Source organism: Oncorhynchus keta, chromosome 29 (genome assembly GCF_023373465.1).
Source record: "Oncorhynchus keta strain PuntledgeMale-10-30-2019 chromosome 29, Oket_V2, whole genome shotgun sequence".
Taxonomy (NCBI): domain Eukaryota; kingdom Metazoa; phylum Chordata; class Actinopteri; order Salmoniformes; family Salmonidae; genus Oncorhynchus; species Oncorhynchus keta.
Window position 1 is genome coordinate 47958487 of NC_068449.1, and position 17403 is coordinate 47975889.

Consider the following 17403-nt stretch of genomic DNA (forward strand, 5'->3'; position numbering starts at 1 on the left):
TTCAACCTCTCCCTGTCCGAGTCTGTAATACCAACATGTTTTAAGCAGACCACCAAGTAAGTGCCTGTGCTCAAGAACACTAAGGTAACCTGCCTAAATGACTACCGACCCGTGGCACTCACGTCTGTAGCCATGAAGTGCTTTGACGGGCTAGTCATTGCTCACATCAATACCATCATCCCAGAAACCCTAGACCCACTCCAATTTGCATACCGCCCCAACAGATCCACAGATTATGCACTCTCTATTGCACTCCACACTGCCCTTTCCCACCTGGACAAAAGGAACACCTATGTGAGAATGCTATTCATTGACTACAGCTCAGCGTTCAACTCCATAGTGCCCTCAAAGCTCATCACTAAGCTAAGGACCCGGGGACTAAACACCTCCCTCTGCAACTGGATCCTGGACTTCCTGATGGGCCGCCATTAGCCCCCTCCTGTACTCCCTGTTCACTCATGACTGCACGGCCAGACAGGATTCCAACACCATCATTACATGACACAACAGTGGTAGGCCTGATCACCGACAACAACGAGACAGCCTATAGGGAGGAGATTAGAGACCTGACCGTGTGGTGCCAGGACAACAACCTCCCCCTCAACGTGATCAAGACAAAGGAGATGATTGTGGACTACAGGAAAAAGAGGACCGAGCAGAGGGTAGTGCGAACGGCCCAGTACATCACTGGGGCCAAGCTTCCTGCCATCCAGGACCTCTATACCAGGCAGTGTCGGAGGAAGGCTTTCAGTCCCCCTAAAATAAAATATCATTGTAATGTACTTTCTTTTTATTTTTTTCTTCTTGGCATTGAAAATAGCATCAGACACCAAACACTAATCACCCAGTTCCAGGTTGGATGGTGTCCTCAGGTGTTTGCTCTTGCAAACAAACAGCACCCTCTGTATAGCTTGGAAAAAGAAAACCCTTGTAAAAAACACTGTTAAAAAAATGTGTGAGCTCACATGCAGCTGTGTCTCTCTCAATGGGGGGCGTGTCCTACTTCTATGTATGTACTGACATGTATGTGTAACTGACAGATGCACACACACACACACACACACACACACACACACACACACACACACACACACACACACACACACACACACACACACACACACACACACACACACACACACACACACACTACATGTTCATGTTTTTAAACTTATGTAAACTGTATTTTTCCTTATGTGTCGGACACCAGTGGAACTAATAAATCAAATCAAATATGCTTCCAAGCCCAACTGAAATCTTACAGAAACATGTTAGGTCGATTTCACAGGTTTCTATTTCTTTACAACCGATCAAACGGACATTTTGCACAGAACATATTTTGGATTTTGCATTTTCTCCCTGGTCCCTAAACGAAAGAAGCATAAATGTCGGTGAAAAATTCACCCATTGAAATATTCATTCAATCATTTATGACATTCTGTTGAGCAAGGGTTTATTTAATCTTCTAGGGCAACATATCAAAATCAAATGTTATAGGTCACATACACATTTTTAGCAGATGTTATTGTGGGTGTAGCGAAATGATTGAAATATAATAACAGGAGACAAGCTACATGTATACAAGTATATGTTGACTAACAAATAGCCTACCAAAATGTCAGTAGCCTACATCGGATTTTCTATATTTGCGGGTATGGGTCGGGTGCAGGACTTAGATGTTCACTTTATCACGTTTAGTCGGGCGGTTGCGGATAAGTTATTAGCAATTGCGGGTGAACAAAAAACTGACCCGCACATGACTAGCGAGCGTAACGTTTTCATTTAACCACACCCTTTGAGCTATTACGCCAACCAATAACGTCGTTTCTCTTCTGTGTAAACGGAAGTGAACAGTGACCAAGAACAATTTCCACATTTGCGTTTTTATTTGGACGTTTATTGACACCATGGAAATCAAAATATGACACATTTAACCGCACAGCATCACATACTTAGCCCATATAGTCTTTAATTCTCGCTGGATATAGGACTTAGTTGATAGATGTTATCTACCTAGCTGCTAACAATGGCTAACTGTTTGGTTTTTCACACTCAAATAGCCTCCATTATGGAGGTGCTTGCGAATGCAGCCGTGGCAGACATTTGTAAACTCGTAGACGACGACTATGCAGTGTTTCGTTTAGAAATTTCTCAAAGCCAGAAAGAAAACAAGACATTGCGGAGGAAACTACAGCTGCTGGAACTGAAGGTGGCAAGGGAGCGCGTCCCCGCCAGTCATCCCAGTAGTGTCAAGATCCTCGACCGAGACCGAAGCATAGCAAGAGGTACATTTCCTGGAAGGCAGAGGCTGCGCAGCCTGTCGATGTTTATATGGTTTAGTGCCTGTCCCCCAGTTCCCCTCTGCACGTGTTCATATGTGTTACCCAGAATTGGGTCTTGGTCAGTTTTTGAATAGTGTGCAGTAATTCCTCTAATTACTTATTTTGCGTAAAGACACATCATATTCTAACCAGATTATTGATTAACTACATTTCCTATTATTTACTCGATGAAAGCAATGTGATAGATGGAAAACAATACATATGAATAATAGTATATTAAGAAGTTATGATAAGTGTTACATTACATCCTTTCCAAATCTTGTCAAAACTGCCAATAGTTTACAATATACCACTGAGCATTGACAATAGCTAACCATCCACCTCTTCTCCCCCAATCACTCTCTCAGGTGAAGGACATCTCACTGGAGGCCACAGGAGGGTTGTGAAGCCAGCACGACACAATACATGGAGAGATGACCAACCAATCACTGTTGATGAGAGTGGAACCTCAACCCAGCATGTCATCATGATAGAGGTCAGCTATTCATTTGTACATCCTTATTTATCTTCCATAGGGGAGCTTGTGAGACTTCCCTATGACATTGTTATCGAATTCTTAAGGGTCAGTAGCAAACTACTCGCCCACAGGACGCCATACACATGGTCTGCGGTTGTGAGCCTGGTTGGACGTACTGCCAAATTCTCTAAAACAACATTGGCTTATGGTAGAGAAATTAACACTAAATTATCTGGCAACAGCTCCGGTGGACATTCCTGTAGTCAGTATACTAGTTGCATGCTCCCTCAAATATCTGTGGCGTTCTGTTGTGTGACAAAACTGCACATTTTAGAGTGTCTTTTTTATTGTACCCGGCACAAGGTGAACCTGTGCAATGACACCTGTCATGGGGATGGATTATTTTGGCAAAGCAGAAATGCTCACCAACAGAGATGTAAACACATTTGTGCACCACATTTGAGAGAAATATGTTTTTTTGTGCGTATGGAAAATGTCTGGGATCTTTTATTTCAGCTCATGAAACATTGGTCCAACTCTTTACATGTTGCTTTTATATTTTTGTACAGTGTAGCTAAAATTGTCCATGATGAGATTCTAAATCGCAACCTTTGGTTTGTTTTTGTATTAAGTAACCATCTGTCTTAAGTACACTCAAAACAACCTAATTATTATACATTCTATTCAGTCAATTAAGTCACATGTAGCAAATAAGTCATAACATTTGTTAACCAAATTTGACACTCATTGAACTCCATATAAAAACTACACACTTAGTGAGCAAAAGAAACAACAAATGCCACCTTCTGGAGAAGACAGATTTTGGGCCCAGTTCTCCCTTTGAGACATCTCTCTAATTGTATACGTGTTATGTTTGCAGTTTGTAAGTGTGGGATATAGGACTATAGAATAGTTTATTTTGATATTCATACGGACACCTTGTATTGTTTATAAAAGTTTATTTGGACACTACCATGTTAATCTGAGCCTTGCTGTTGGAAAACCAGTTACAGAGCCTGACGTTTGGCTTTAGAAGATGCACCTCCAGACGTCACTCCTCGACTTCCATCTAGTGGGTTGCTTACCACTCAAACAAGCCCATTGTTGTTCAATGCACCATGAAAGTTGTACTTTCTTGTTTCTAGTTTTGTAGGTTAATAATTTGCATCGTAAAATTCAGAAAACACGGTCATATAAGACATATCAAAATGTATGTGTTTCCGAGTGAATTTACCCACCATATACCGGTTTTCATCTTATTTGACAGCCAAGAAGAAGCACAAAGCCGAACCATTAGAACTGTTTCATTAGAACTACAACTCCCACCAGCTGAACAAGTCTTTGTCTTTCGACAGTTTGTCGGTCTACAAAAAACATATATATTTTTTGCCTTTATAAAAAAGTACTGTCTGGCAACGTTCAGACAAAAGCTCCAGTGTAATCTAATATAAAACGCAGAACGGACGGTCACTAGCAGGTTTTTATTGTCCTGTGAGGCTGCTGAGTTGTAGTTCAAATTAGACTTTAACTTTCACCAATGTGTCGTACTTAAGAGTCAAATGTTTTCAGGTATCCTATATGACTGTGTTGTGAATTTGATGATATAAGGTTGAAGCCCATGCAAGAACCATATGGGACTGGAAACAGGAAGTATATGGGACTGGAAACAGGAAGTAGGCAGGACTTTCATAATAACCCCCTCTCTTGTGTCAGTCTGCAGATGCAGAAGCTGCAGGTCCTGGGGTTAAGCAGGAGAGGTCTGAAGGAGAGGATGACCCACGGCACAGTAGAGATATCCAGACTGGAGCGCCCCCTGTAGCCACGGAGGACCCCACCACTGCCCCAGCACAGCCCAGGAGCCGACACAGCATCACGGAGGTCAGTGGAAAGCCGAACACCGTCCTCAAGTCAGAGACCGATACAAAGACTTTAACGGTGCTGGAGCGACTGGGCTGTACTCCTGCTCCCCGCTCAGAGTATTTACTTTGCGGTAACCTGAGCCCGAGGACGGTTCTATCCCATCGGGACTCAGGTGACACGCTACAGACTGGCAATGATCTGTCCTGTTCATATGCTACAGAGATGATACCTGGTGACATGCCTGTGGGCTTTGATACACAGACTAATCCAATGAGAGGGGACTGGAACCGGTACAGTACAAGTGTATACTCTGAAGGGTGCCTAGATAAGAAAGGGGCGGGTCTGGTCGAAGATGAGGTGACTGTGAAAGTGGAGGGTGACACTCCTCTGATATGGAATCCAGACGAAACTCACTTAGGAGAACAACACTCGCAGGGCAACAACTGTGACTTCTTAGATTACAGGAAAAGCTTAGAGTCAAATCTGAATGTCGCGACCCACTCCCCTTTACACGTGTTCAGGGAATGCGACCCAGTGTCCATGTCGATGGGGCCTTCTGATTCACACGGCCACGTCCTTTTTGATCAGGTATTGAACTCAAACGACAGGGTTAGAGCCCAGGTACAGGGAGGGGGCGCAACATCAGGCAATAGTAAAGACAAACCGTTCCTCTGCATGTTCTGTAACAAAGGCTTCAGCTGCCTCCAGAAGGTGGAGATTCACCAGAGGGTCCACACAGGGGAGAAACCTTTCAACTGTACCCAGTGTCATATGCGCTTTGCTGAGGCTGGCAACCTGAAGAGACACCAGAGAGTCCACACAGGCGAGAAACCGTTCGTCTGCCACCTTTGCCGGGCCAGTTTCTCCCACTCGTTCAACCTGAAAAGGCATCAGAGGGTCCACACAGGGGAGAACTCTACAGCAGCCCCCAGTGTGAGAAGAGATTCTCCCACCAGCACCGGCAGAAAATGCACCTGAAGGTCCACACGGGGGAAAGAGTTTCTCGGAGAGGAGCTACCTCAGGATACACCAGCAGAACAACCATTCAACTGGGTAGCTGCTGACATTTAGATCAAACCCTGCATGAAAGACAAAGTTGAATTGTCATTGTTGTCAGCAGAAAATATCAACAGATGCATCTGGAATAACGAGAGTGACAGATTTCAATGTTCAATATTTCTGGGTAGAATATTGCATCCAGACATTGTGTGATATATATATACAGTGAGGAGAACAAGTATTTGATACACTGCCGATGTTGCAAGTTTTCCTACTTACAAAGCATGTAGAGGTCTGTAATCTTTATCATATCATCACTTCAACTGTGAGAGGCGGAATATAAAATCCAGAAAAATCACATTGTATGATTTTTAAGTAATTAATTAGCATTTTATTGCATGACATAAGTATTTGATACATCAGAAAAGCATAACTTAATATCTGGTACAGAAACCTTTGTTTGCAATTACAGAGATCATACATTTCCTGTAGTTCTTGACCAGGTTTGCACACACTGCAGCAGGGATTTTTGTCTCACTCCTCCATACAGACCTTCTCCAGATCCTTCAGGTTTTGGGGCTGTCGCTGGGCAATATGGACTTTCAGCTCCCTCCAAAGATTTTCTATTGGGTTCAGGTCTGGAGACTGGCTAGGCCACTCCAGGACCTTGAGATGCTTCTTACGGAGCCACTCCTTAGTTGCCCTGGCTGTATGTTTTGGGTCGTTGTCATGCTGGAAGACCCAGCCACGACCCATTTTCAATGCTTCACGGTTGGGATGGTGTTCTTGGGGTTGTACTCATCCTTCTTCTTCCTCCAAACACAGCAAGTGGAGGTTAGACCAAAAAGCTCTATTTTTGTCTCATCAGACCACATGGCCTTCTCCCATTCCTCCTCTGGATCATCCAGAGCGTCATTGGCAAACTTCAGATGGGCCTGGACATGCGCTGGCTTGAGCAGGGGGACCTTGCGTGCGCTGCAGGATTTTAATCCATGACGGCGTAGTGTGTTACTCATGCTTTTCTTTGAGACTGTGGTCCCAGCTCTCTTCAGGTCATTGACCAGGTCCTGCCGTGTAGTTCTGAGCTGACCCCTCACCTTCCTCATGATCATTGATGCCCCACGAGGTGAGACCTTGCATGGAGCCCCAGACCGAGGGTGATTGACCGTCATCTTGAACTTCTTCCATTTCACAATAATTGCGCCAACAGTTGTTGCCTTTTCACCAAGCTGCTTGCCTATTGTCCTGTAGCCCATTCCAGCCTTGTGCAGGTCTACAATTTTATCCCTGATGTTCTTACATAGCTCTCTGGTCTTGGCCATTGTGGAGAGGTTGGAGTCTGTTTGATTGAGTGTGCGGACAGGTGTATTTTATACAGGTAACGAGTTCAAACAGGTGCAGTTAATACAGGTAATGAGTGGAGAACAGGAGGGCTTCTTAAAGAAAAACGAACAGGTCTGTGAGAACTGAAATACTTACTGGTTGGTAGGTGATCAAATACTTATGCCATGCAATAAAATGCAAATTAATTACTTAAAAATCATACAATGTGATTTTCTGTTTTTTTTTGTTTTAGATTCCGTCTCTCACAGTTAAACTTCAACTATGATAAAAATGACAGACCTCTACATGCTTTGTAAGTAGGAAAACCACTGTGTGTGTGTGTATGTGTGTATACAGTGCCATGTGAAAGTATTCGGCCCCCTTGAACTTTGCGACCTTTTGCCACATTTCAGGCTTCAAACATAAAGATATAAAACTGTATTTTTTTGTGAAGAATCAACAACAAGTGGGACACAATCATGAAGTGGAACAACATTTATTGGATATTTCAAACTTTTTTAATAAATCAAAAACTGAAAAATTGGGCGTGCAAAATTATTCAGCCCCCTTATGTTAATACTTTGTAGCGCCACCTTTTGGTGCGATTACAGCTGTAAGTCGCTTGGGGTATGTCTCTATCAGTTTTGCACATCGAGAGACTGAAATTATTTCCCATTCCTCCTTGCAAAACAGCTCGAGCTCAGTGAGGTTGGATGGAGAGCATTTGTGAACAGCAGTTTTCAGTTCTTTCCACAGATTCTCGATTGGATTCAGGTCTGGACTTTGACTTGGCCATTCTAACACCTGGATATTTTTATTTTTGAACCATTCCATTGTAGATTTTGCTTTATGTTTTGGATCATTGTCTTGTTGGAAGACAAATCTCCGTCCCAGTCTCAGGTCTTTTGCAGACTCCATCAGGTTTTCTTCCAGAATGGTCCTGTATTTGGCTCCATCCATCTTCCCATCAATTTTTACCATCTTCCCGGTCCCTGCTGAAGAAAAGCAGGCCCAAACCATGATGCTGCCACCACCATGTTTGACAGTGGGGATTGTGTGTTCAGGGTGTTGCTTTTACGCCAAACATAACGTTTAGCATTGTTGCCAAAAAGTTCAATTTTGGTTTCATCTGACCAGAACACCTTCTTCCACATGTTTGGTGTGTCTCCCAGGTGGCTTGTGGCAAACTTGAAACAACACTTTTTATGGATATCTTTAAGAAATGGCTTTCTTCTTGCCACTCTTCCATAAAGGCCATATTTGTGCAATATACGACTGATTGTTGTCCTATGGACAGAGTCTCCCACCTCAGCTGTAGATCTCTGCAGTTCATCCAGAGTGATCATGGGCCTCTTGGCTGCATCTCTGATCAGTCTTCTCCTTGTATGAGCTGAAAGTTTAGAGGGACGGCCAGGTCTTGGTAGATTTGCAGTGGTCTGATACTCCTTCCATTTCAATATCGCTTGCACAGTGCTCCTTGGGATGTTTAAAGCTTGGGAAATCTTTTTGTATCCAAATCCGTCTTTAAACTTCTTCACAACAGTATCTCGGACCTGCCTGGTGTTTTCCTTGTTCTTCATGATGCGCTTTTAACGGACCTCTGAGACTATCACAGTGCAGGTGCATTTATACGGAGACTTGATTACACACAGGTGGATTGTATTTATCATCATTAGTCATTTAGGTCAACATTGGATCATTCAGAGATCCTCACTGAACTTCTGGAGAGAGTTTGCTGCACTGAAAGTAAAGGGGCTGAATAATTTTGCACGCCCAATTTTTCAGTTTTTGATTTGTTAAAAAAGATTGAAATATCCAATAAATGTCGTTCCACTTGATTCTTCACAAAAATATACAGTTTTATATCTTTGTTTGAAGCCTGAAATGTGGCAAAAGGTTGCAAAGTTCAAGGGGGCCGAATACTTTCGCAAGGCACTGTATATACACACACAGTTGAAGTCGGAAGTTTACATACACTTAGGTTGGAGTCATTAAAAATTGTTTTTCAACCACTTCACAAATTTCTTGTTAACAAACTATAGTTTTGGCAAGTCGGTTAGGACATCTAGTTTTTCCAACAATTGTTTATAGACACATTATTTTACTTAATTCATTGTATCACATTTCCAGTGGGTCAGAAGTTTACATGCACTAAGTTGACTGTGCCTCTAAACAGCTTGGAAAATTACAGAAAATTATCTCATGGCCTGAGAAGCTTTTGTTAGGCTAATTGACATAATTTGAATCAATTGAAGGTGTACCTGTGGATGTATTTCAAGGCCTACCTTTAAACTCAGTGGCTCTTTGCTTGACATTATGGGAAAATCAAAAGAAATCAGCCAAGACCTCAGGAAAAACATTTATAGACCTCCACAAGTCTGGTTCATCATTGGGAGCAATTTCCAAATGCCTGAAGGTACCAGGTTCATCTGTACAAACAATAGTACGCAAGTATAAACACCATGGGACCACACAGCCGTCATACAGCTCAGGAAGGAGACGCGTTCTGTCTCCTAGAGATGAACGTACTTTAGTGCGAAAAGTGCAAATCAATCCCAGAACAACAGCAAATGACCTTGTGAAGATGCTGGAGGAAACGGGTACAAAAGTATCTATATCCAGAGTAAAAGGAGTCCTATATCAACATAGCCTGAAAGGCCGCTCAGCAAGGAAGAAGCCACAACAAACCTGACTCAGTTACACCAGCTGTCAGGAGGAATAGGCCTCAATTCACCCAACGTATTGTGGGAAGCTTGTGGAAGGCTACCCAAAATGTTTGACCCAAGATAAACAATTTCAAGGCAATGCTACCAAATACTAATTGAGTGTATGTAAACTTCTGATCCACTGGGAATGTGATGAAATAAATAAAAGCTGAAATAAATCATTCTCTCTAGTATTATTCTGACATTTCACATTCTTAAAATAAAGTGGTGATCCTAACTGACCTAGGACAATGAATTTTGTACTAGGATTAAATGTCAGGAATTGTGAAAAACTGAGTTTAAATGTAAAACTTCCGACTTCAACTGTATATACACTAAGTGTACAAAACATTAGAAACACCTGCTCTTTCCATGACAGACTGACCAGGTGAAAACTACGATCCCTTTTTAATATCATTTGTTAAATCCACTTCAATTAGTTTCGATGAAGGGGAGGAGACAGGTTAAAGAAGGATTTTTAAGCCTTGAGACAATAGAGGCATGGATTGTGCATGTGTGCCATTCAGAGGGTGAATGGGCAAGACAATAGATTTAAATGCCTTTGAACGGGGTATGGTAGTAGGTGCCAGGCGCACAGGTTTGAGTGTGTCAAGAACTGCAACACTGTGGGGTTTTTATGCTCATGTATCAAGAATGGTCCACCACCCAAAGGACATCCAGCCAACTTGACACAACTTTTGGGAAGCCTTGGGGTCAACATAGACCAGCATCCTTGTGGCACTCTTTCAACACCTTGTGGAGTCCATGCCATGACAAATTGAGGCTGTTCTAGTTTAAGTGATATTTTTGTTTGTTTGTTGTTGACACATGTATCTGTGGTTTTCATGTGGTGGATTTTAAAACTTTGTTTAATAAATACAAAATGGGACTATTCATTCTAAGACTTTCATTTACACTCTCTTTAGTATACATCACATCTGATCTCACCCTATTTTGCAAAAACCCAACAGCGCTTTATAACTAATATACACATCAAAATAGTTTAGTCAGGTTTGTCTGACTTATCATAATAGCTGACTCATATTTATCCACAGCATCATATTTATGTCCACCATGATGGGTTTAACAACAATGAAATCATTCTGTAACTACAGTATAGGAATCAAATGTAGTGTGGATGGGTAAACACTGTTTAAAGTGTGTGTGTCTGTGTACGTACCTGAGGGAGTGTATCTGAGGGAGTCTGTATCACCTGTCTCTTCCAGGAGGGACTAGAGGTGCTGCTGGTAAAGGAGGAGGCTCTGGGGAACCCTGAGGGGACCATGGTCATGGCGGACAACCAGACTACACCTCCTCCTGAACTCACAGAGGAACCAGCTGAGCAGCACAGGACCACACACAGTCTCACTGAGGTGAGCCCACTGTGAACTACTGTCTGAATGGTATTGGGTCAGGGCCTGTATCCACAAAGCCTCTCCATAGCAGGGTGCTCATATCAGATTTCTTGATCCAACATCCTCTCACTCTGTATCTCTTACAGTCAGTAGACATGGAGGATGGGAAGCCTGATCTGCTGCTGGTCAAAGAGGAGACAATAGAAGACGGACCAGAGAGCATTGACCTGCTGAGTGGACTAAAGATGGGGGAGCAAGGTAAGGGAGAAATACATATAGCACATTGTCTTCCGACAGGTGGTGTCACTCCTACAAGACGCTAGCTCCTCATTGTACTGGTTTCAATCCAAGTACCAATCCCATTTAGAAAACTCCAGAAGGTGCTCTGGTCAATTGACAGGAAAATAGAGCTCTTTGGCCATGCACACCAGCGGTGGGTTTGGTGTCGAAAAACGGAAGCATATGGTGATGGATCTTTGACGTTATGGGGGTATTTAGCTTCCTTTGGTCCTGGGGCCCTTGTTAAGGTCAACGGCATCATGATCTTTACACAGTACCAGGACATTTTAGCCAAAAACCTGGTTGCCTCTGCCAGGAGGGTGAAACTAGTCCGCAAGTGGATCTTCCAGCAAGACAATAAACCCCAAGCACACATCAACATCCACAAAGAAATGGTTAATTGACCGCTAAAAATCAACATTTTGCAAAGGTCATTTCAGTCTCCGGACATCAACCCCATTGAAAACATGTGGTTTGAAGAGGACAGTCCATAAGCACAAATGAAGGATATCAAGGAACTGGAGAGATTCTGTATGGAGGAATGGTGTAAGTTCATTCCCAATGGGTTCTCCAATCTCATAAAACATTTTAGAAAACGTCTCTGTGTTGTTGTCCTCACAAACGGTGTGTGCTGGAGTATTGAAAACAGGGGTGCCCATAACTTTGACACCTATCTTTGAGATGTATTTTTATTGTTTGTTAAACAAAATCTCTGACCAATTGTGTTATTATCAAAGAATATAATTTGAGCATACAATATATCTCAGCATTTGAATTATTTATTGTATACGGTCTTTTATGCTCATCTTTATCAAGGGTGTCAATAATTTGAGGTGACTGTACATATTAGAACATAACATTGGATATTCACCAATAACCATTTTTTCATTCAAGGTTCATAACAATATGTCCATTCAATAGTAAATGACATCAGAAAAAGAATAGTATCGCAACGGACGTTTGGTTCATTACGTAGGCCGGTCAAAATGTTGGAAGTTCGACCAACAACCCTAGCAACGGAAGCTAGAACTCATCGAATCCCATTGTCATGTATCCCCTAGCATCACATGTTCACCCATACAATTATTTTTTTCTTTCATGGTTTTAATAAAATATGTCAATTCAATGATGGTTTACAGCAGGAAAACAATAGTCCACGCCCCATGTCTCTACCATATATGGTTCAAATGTTAGACGATTTACTCAGAGAATTTAGCATAATTAGAGTGAATAGAATGCCATCACGGCCATAGTCAAAAAGTGGTCACTGCTAATAGATATACCTCAATGTGAATAGTGATGTGCCTGGCTATTCTTTTTTCTTCATTCAGAAAATGAAATCAATACAATTTATGTTTACATACAAAACACATTATAATGTATGAACTTCACCAGGTAATTGACTTAAAATCTCAACATGTAGAGTTCTCTGCCATGTTTTTTAGAGTATATTTTGTAACGTCTTCCTGCAGGTGGTTGGGTGGAGGCTAACAGAGGAGACTGGGTAGCCATCTTGGATTCCCAGACTCAGACGGGTGCAGCCAAGGGCCTGGGGGACAACATCACTGAGCAGGGCAGGACCAGAGGCGACATAGTGGACGTCAGCGGCTGGGACAGCGTCTTCAACTCTGGACTGGGGAACAACACTGTTGACCACAACCAGGAACAGACAGTGGAACACAAAACAACGTACAAACTTAGTCTCCATGACAACAGACTGGCCGAGTCCAGGGTGAGGTGTAGATTTGGTCTGCGTGGACAGAGAGGTGTCCGTATGCAGCGGGAGAGAACAGAAACAGACTCTGTTAACGATGCTCCGTCCTGCTCCTATAGTTGTGATTCAGAGAGACTGATGGCGCCTCAGGTTAACTCGCTAACAGATGCTGCCTTCAGCATACCTTCTATAGGATCTATCAACTGGAACATGGACCCTGCGACATCACAGACACTCCCTGACCTTCGTCCTCCTCACACTCTCCTAATGTTAAACCAAACCTCAGACAATGCCAGTGCCTCAACACTAAATGGCTACACAAGCCCATTGACAAATTACAGTATTAGGATTAATGCTGTCAGTCGATCTGGTGGCAAAGAGAAGCGCTTCCCGTGTTCGTTCTGTGGGAAAGCCTTCAGTTTCCCAAAACAGGTGCAGATCCACCAGAGGGTCCACACAGGGGTAAAACCCTTCAGTTGTACCCAGTGTCACATGTGCTTTGCTCAGACTGGTGACCTGAAGAGGCATCAGAGGGTACACACAGGGGAGAAACCCTACAGCTGCCTCCAGTGTGAGAAGAGGTTCTCCCGCAAGCACCAGCTGAATAGGCACCTGAAAGTCCACACGGGAGAGAGGCCGTTCGCCTGTACACACTGCAGGAAGAGGTTCTCTGAGAGGAGCTGCCTCAGGATACACCAGCAGAATGACCATTCCACTCTATAACTTAGAAAGGAACCATATCACTCAATACCTTCTGAGGTTTAGATTAAACCCAGCAGTAAAGAGAAAGAATAATTGTCATTGTTGTCAGCAGGAAAGATCCACAGATGCATTTAAAATATCGAGAGTAACAGATATTCTTTGGTAGAATATTGCATCCAGACATTGTGTGATATACACTGAATGCACAAAACATTAAGAACACCTTCCTAATATTTAGTTGCACCCCCCTTTTTGCCCTCAGAACAGCTTCAATTTGTCGGGGCATTGACTCTACAAGGTGTCGAAAGTGTTCCACAGGGATGCTGGCCCATATTGCCTCCAATGCTTCCCACAGTTGTGTCAAATTGTCTGGATGTCCTTTGGCTGGTGGACCATTCTTGATACATACGGGAAACTGTTGGGTGTGAAAAACCCAGGAGCATTGCAGTTCTTGACACAAACTGTTGCTCCTGGCACCTACTATGATACCCCATTCAAAGGCACTTAAATATTTTGTCTTGCCCATTCACCCTCTGAATGGCACACATACACAATCTGTGTCTAAATTGTCCCAAGGCTTAAAAATCCTCCTTTAACCCATCTCCTCCCCTTCATCTACACGGATTGAAGTGGATTTAACAAGTGACAACAATAAGAGATCATATTTCTTCATGTCATGGAAAGTTCATAACGTTTTGTACACTCACTGTATAAGGCATTTATACAATGAACAAAAATTAATGCTACATGCAACAATTTTAAAGATTTTACTGAGTCAATTGAAATAAATGAATTGGGCCCTATTGATATCACATGACTGGGCAGGGGTGCAGCTATGGGTGGGCCTTGGAGGGCATAGGCCCACTCACTTGGAAGCCAAGTTTTTTGTTCAGTGTATTTATGATGTTCACAAATGCCTGTGACATTACTTCCATTCAACTACTTAATTTTTTCCCCAAGACACTTTTAATGAGAATGTTTATCAAGTTCATGCATATTTTTAGTTGAGATGTATTTGTAGTTTTCATATGGTGTATTTAACACTGTTTATTAAACACAAAATGGGACTTTTCATTCTAATACTTTCACTGAGAATCTCTTTAATATACATCACATCTGATCTCACCCTATTCTGCATACACACAACAGTGCTTCATAACCAATATACACTTACTAAATATACCTACACATTAACAAACACCTACTGTACACGTCAAAATAGTTTAGTCAGGTTTGTCTGACGTTTGACTCATAGCTGACTCATATTTATCCACAACATAATTTATGTCCACCATGATGGGTTTCACAACAATTAAGTCATTCTATAACTTCACTATAGGACTCAAACGTAGTGGGGATGGGTAAAAAAGTCCATTTTGAAAGTGCGTTTATTATCTGTGTGTACGTACCTGAGGGAATGTGTCTGTGAAATCTCTATCACCTCTCTCTCTTCCAAGCAGAGGAGGGTCCAGGCTTGTAAATACATGTGTTTAGAGAGACAGTAAACCGAGGATAGATAAAGCACAATTGCATATTTACCTTAGAGGGGATGTAGATGGAATAAAGTAATTATATTCTACTCTGTTCTTGCTAAGACACTGCTCTTTCTAAACAAGTCTGCATTGAGTTTGAAAGATACTGATCACGAATAGGAGATTTGACATGTAACGTAATAAGCTTTACCGTATTTCAAAAAACAGTGCGCATCACCTTTTCATTTAGCCACACCCTTTGAGCAATGACGCCAACCAATAAGATCCTTTCTCTTCAGTGTAAACGGAAGTAAACAGTGACCAACAACAATTACCACGTTTACGCTTTTATTGTTGTTATTTAAACGTTTATTAACATAATGTTGGAACTCAAATATGACAAATTTAACAGCACAGCATCACATACTTACCCCGTGTAGACTTTAGTTCGCGTTGGAGACAGGACTTGGTTGATCGATGTTTAGGTAACTCTAGGTAGCTAGCTGCTAACAATCATGGCTAACTGTATGGTTTATCACACTCAAATAGCCTCCATAGTGGAGGTGCTAGCGAATGCAGTCGTGGTAGACAGATATCTGTAAACTCGTAGACGACCATGTCGTGTTTAATTTGGAAATTTCTCAAAGCCAGAAAGAAAATGTTGAAGGAGGTGGAGGCTGCGTCCCATTTCATATATAGCTCAGTGCCTGTCGCCCCGTTCCCCTCTACATGTGTTCAGATGTGTTTCCCAGAATTACATTTTGGTCAGTTTTTGATACAAAGTAATAATTCCCCTGATTTACTTAGCAATCTTGCGCAAAGACACATAATATTATATTCTAACTAGATTCTTGATTTACTGATTTTACTATTATTTAGTCAAGATGCATGTTACATAATATAATCAATAAACAGTATATCAAGAAATTGATAAGTGTTACCTTACATCCTCGCCAATTCTAGATAGTGTAAATAAATATACAGCTGAGCATTGACAATACCTAACCTAACCACCTCTTTTCCCCCAATCACTCTCTCAGGTGAAGGACATCTCACTGGAGGCCAGAGGATCTCTGTGAAGCCAGTGGGACACAATACATGGAGAGATGGCCAACCAATCACTATTGATGAGGGGAGTGGAACCTCAACTCAGCATGTTATCATGATAGAGATTAGTGTAATATTGCTGCATAAAAAATTACAGTTACTTTGTAAATAAAATGTGAACAGTTTATTTCAGAAAGACTACCCTCCGGTATTAACTTGCCCACACGTATGTTCTAATTTTTCTGCCATAGCCACCTGAGAGTCAACAAAAAAAAGGTTTTGAAATTTTTATATTTTTTGGGGTGAACAAAAGCAGGTTACAAAGAAACAAATGTGAACAAATATTTGTTCACATTTGTTGTATTATATTTGCACTGTAGTGGAAATAATGACTCAGTTAACAGTAAATATGAACAGAGAACTTTTATTAACAAGCTCTTATTTAATCTGGAAATGCCAAGAATGTCCTCTCAAATGTATAATAGGACCTGCCACAGTGGCATGAGGGCAAAAATGAATTGCTGGGTCTCAGGAGGATAGGGGAGCTTGTGAGACTTCCCTATGACGTTGTTATCCAATTCAACTCATATGCCGGTAATAACCTCCTCTCTTCTTGTGTCAGTCTGTAGATGCAGTGGCTGCAGGTCCTGGAGGATCGTCTCTGCTCAAGCAGAAGAGGACTGAAGGAGAGGAGGACCCACGACACAGCAGAGACATCCAGACTGGAGCAGCGTCTGGAGCACCCCCCTGTAGCCACGGAGCATCTCGCCTCGCAGAACACCTTCCTTAAGTCAGAGACAGACACCAAAAGTTTAACTGTAACACATAGGCTCTTACACACAGCATCAGACCCAGAGAGACTGGGGCTGGGAACACTGGGCTGTCTTCCTGGCTCAGAGTATTTACCGGTATGTCACCAGAGCCAGAGGATGGTTCATTCCCTTGGAGATGGTGACACATTACACACTGGTGTTGATGATCTGTCTTGTTCTTACACTACAGCGATGGATCCTGGCATCATGCCCTTGGGTTTAGAGACACAGACTGATCTGTCTAGAGGGGACTGGAACCGGTACAGTAGTAGTGTATACTCTGAATGGTGCCTAGATAAGGAAAGGGAGGGTCTCATCGTAGATAAAGTAACTGTG

The 17403-nt window shown here is 42.3% G+C and overlaps 1 protein-coding gene across 1 annotated transcript in view; it reads left to right on the plus strand.

Annotated features, from left to right (window-relative positions):
* Window positions 1-17403, plus strand: part of LOC118361878 (uncharacterized) — a 64197-nt gene that overhangs the window by 21419 nt on the left and 25375 nt on the right. The window lies entirely within an intron of this gene.